Source organism: Schistocerca americana, chromosome 4 (assembly GCF_021461395.2).
Source record: "Schistocerca americana isolate TAMUIC-IGC-003095 chromosome 4, iqSchAmer2.1, whole genome shotgun sequence".
In the NCBI taxonomy this organism is placed as follows: Eukaryota; Metazoa; Arthropoda; class Insecta; order Orthoptera; family Acrididae; genus Schistocerca; species Schistocerca americana.
In genome coordinates this window covers 795,956,682-795,960,859 of record NC_060122.1, presented here as the reverse complement: position 1 = coordinate 795,960,859, position 4,178 = coordinate 795,956,682, and positions in this window count along the sequence as shown.

Below are 4,178 nucleotides of genomic sequence, written 5' to 3'. Positions count from 1 at the left end.
TAAGCAGCAATTATTAATCAGTTTCCAGTTTATATTACATTTTTTATTCCGCCTGCCACTATTCGATGGTGACCATTCAAAGGCTGGCACTGAGCGGAATAGGAACTGACCTCCCAGTTGTTGAGATAAAATTTTTTTGAGATAAATGATCCATTTAAATGTTACATGGAACTAATAAGGCCTTTGTTTCATTTGTTAATCGCCCATGAGATTGGAACTATTAACAACCTGAAGGAGCAAATTAAAATTAAATTCTGCCGGGAATGTGGATTTCAGCAGTTAAGGTAAGGAAGCTGTTATGCTGCATGCTTGTATGGCCACACTTGGCTCTGTCTCTCTCACAGTAAATAATCTCTATTCCTTCCAATTAATATCCTTTATGAAAAGTGCATTTCTATAGGAAAGACGAAAACTTGTGTAAAGTTGATGTTTAATTGAAAAGTACCAATACATAGAAAATTTTGTGCTCGAAAATCATTTTTTTTTTTTTTTTAAATTTTGTTAAACACTATTCACAATTGAGTCAAAGGAAATGACCACTGTTGAAAATTCATTACAAAATGCAATATACCAAGATGGCGGAAATCCGAGCTTGGAAACAGCTGAAAGTAACACACCAACACGTGAACTGGCCGATGGCTACCGAAACAACCAGGCTGGCATCACACTATTACGAATTGATGACACTGGTGACATAACTAATCATGATGCCACTTTTATGACACTCAATGAGACAATTTCTCAGCTCTCACCAGGAAAAATTTTTCCAAATAGTGAAACGGAAGCGTGCAACAGTGAAAGTTACTATTTGCTCACTACATTGCAAATGCAAGAGCAGGAAACAGTCCCAAAAGGCAATGTAAATATTAGTGACACCCACAATTTCACACAACTCATGCAACTAATAACACAACAGCTTACAAAACAACAGGAATTTCAGGAAAATATAGGACAACAGTTTGCACAGCAAAATCAGGCATTTAACGATTTCAAGAATAGCATTAGTCAACAGTTCAGTGAGATGAGCAAAACTATATGCACTGAATTAGCTGATGAATTATCTGGTAAGTCCACAGAGCTTGGTAAACAACTAAAACAAGAAATAATTACCAACATGTCCCACAATATAAATACATTAACGGAAAAAGTAAGCAGGAACAACTTTCAGGTGAGTTACAAAATCTTAGTGAAGTATATTCGCAAATTCAGGAGATGGAATCTAAAGTGGATGTTGTTGTTGCTGTGGTCCTCAGTCCTGAGACTGGTTTGATGCAGCTCTCCATGCTACTCTATCCTGTGCAAGCTTCTTCATCTCCCAGTACCTACTGCAACCTACATCCTCCTGAATCTGCTTAGTGTATTCATCTCTTGGTCTCCCTCTACGATTTTTACCCTCCACGCTGCCCTCCAATACTAAATTGGTGATCCCTTGATGCCTCAGAACATGTCCTACCAACCGATCCCTTCTTCTGGTCAAGTTGTGCCACAAACTTCTCTTCTCCCCAATCCTATTCAATACTTCTTCATTAGTTATGTGATATACCCATCTAATCTTCAGCATTATTCTGTAGCACCACATTTCAAAAGCTTCTATTCTCTTCTTGTCCAAACTACTTATCGTCCATGTTTCACTTCCATACATGGCTACACTCCATACAAATACTTTAAGAAATGACTTCCTGACACTTAAATCAATACTCGATGTTAACAAATTTCTCTTCTTCAGAAACGCTTTCCTTGCCATTGCCAGTCTACATTTTATATCCTCTCTACTTCAACCATCATCAGTTGTTTTGCTCCCCAAATAGCAAAACTCCTTTACTACTTTAAGTGTCTCATTTCCTTATCTAATTCCCTCAGCATCACCCGACTTAATTCGACTACATTCCATTATCCTCGTTTTGCTTTTGTTGATGTTCATCTTATATCCTCCTTTCAAGACACTATCCATTCCATTCAACTGCTCTTCCAAGTCCTTTGCTGTCTCTGACAGAATTACAATGTCATCGGCGAACCTCAAAGTTTTTATTTCTTCTCCATGGATTTTAATACCTATTCCGAATTTTTCTTTTGTTTCCTTTACTGCTTGCTCAATATACAGATTGAACAACATCAGGGAGAGGCTACAACCCTGTCTTACTCCCTTCCCAACTCCTGCTTCCCTTTCATGTCCCTCGACTCATAACTGTCATCTGGTTTCTGTACAAATTGTAAATAGCCTTTTGCTCCCTGTATTTTACCCCTGTCACCTTTAGAATTTGAAAGAGAGTATTCCAGTCAACACTGTCAAAAGCTTTCTCTAAGTCTACAAATGCTAGAAATGTAGGTTTGCCTTTCCTTAATCTTTCTTCTAAGATAATTCGTAAGGTCAGTATTGCCTCACGTGTTCCAGTGTTTCTACGGAATCCAAACTGATCTTCCCCGAGGTTGGCTTCTACTAGTTTTTCCATTGGTCTGTAAAGAATTCGTGTTAGTATTTTGCAGCTGTGACTTATTAAACTGATAGTTCGGTAATTTTCACATCTGTCAACACCTGCTTTCTTTGGGATTGGAATTATTATATTCTTCTTGAAGTCTGAGGGTATTTCGCCTGTTTCATACATCTTGCTCACCAGATGGTAGAGCTTTGTCAGGACTGGCTCTCCCAAGGCCGTCAGTAGTTCCAATGGAATGTTGTCTACTCCGGGGGCCTTGTTTCGACTCAGGTCTTTCAGTGCTCTGTCAAACTCTTCACGCAGTATCGTATCTCCCATTTCATCTTCATCTACATCCTCTTCCATTTCCACAATATTGTCCTCAAGTACATCCCCCTTGTATAGACCCTCTATATACTCCTTCCACCTTTCTGCTTTCCCTTCTTTGCTTAGAACTGGGTTTCCATCTGAGCTCTTGATATTCATACAACTCGTTCTCTTATCTCCAAAGGTCTCTTTAATTTTCCTGTAGGCAGTATCTATCTTACCCCTAGTGAGATAAGCCTCTAAATCCTAACATTTGTCCTCTAGCCATCCCTGCTTAGCCATTTTGCACTTCCTGTCGATCTCATTTTTGAGACGTTTGTATTCCTTTTTGCCTCCTTCATTTACTGCATTTTTATATTTTCTCCTTTCATCAATTAAATTCAATATTTCTTCTGTTACCCAAGGATTTCTACTAGCCCTCGTCTTTTTACCTACTTGATCCTCTGCTGCCTTCACTACTTCATCCCTCAAAGCTAGCCATTCTTCTTCTACTGTATTTCTTTCCCCCATTCCTGTCAATTGTTCCCTTATGGTCTCCCTGAAACTCTGTACAACCTCTGGTTCTTTCAGTTTATCCAGGTCCCATCTCCTTAAATTCCCACCTCTTTGCAGTTTCTTCAGTTTTAATCTACAGGTCATAACCAATAGATTGTGGTCAGAGTCCACATCTGCCCCTGGAAATGTCTTACAATTTAAAACTTGGTTCCTAAATCTCTGTCTTACCATTATATAATCTATCTGATACCTTTTAGTATCTCAAGGGTTCTTCCATGTATACAACCTTTTTTTATGATTCTTGAACCAAGTGTTAGCTATGATTATGTTGTGCCCTGTGCGGCTTCCTCTTTCATTTCTTAGCCCCAATCCATATTCACCTACTATGTTTCCTTCTCTCCCTTTTCCTACACTCGAATTCCAGTCACCCATGACTATTAAATTTTCGTCTCCCTTCACAATCTGAATAATTTCTTTTATTTCATCATACATTTCTTCAATTTCTTCGTCATTTGCAGAGCTAGTTGGCATACAAACTTGTACTACTGTAGTAGGTGTGGGCTTCGTATCTATCTTGGCCACAATAATTCGTTCACTCTGCTGTTTGTAGTAACTTCCCGCATTTCCTATTTTCCTATTCATTATTAAACCTACTCCTGGTTTACCCCTATTTGATTTTGTGTTTATAACCCTGTAGTCAACTGAGCAGAAGTCTTGTTCCTCCTGCCACCGAACTTCACTAATTCCCACTATATCTAACTTTAACCTATCCATTTCCCTTTTTAAATTTTCTAACCTACCTGCCCGATTAAGGGATCTGACATTCCACGCTCCGATCCGTAGAACGCCAGTTTTCTTTCTCCTGATAACGACATCCTGTTGAGTAGTCCCCGCCCGGAGATCCGAATGGGGGACTATTTTATCTCCGGAATATTTTACCCA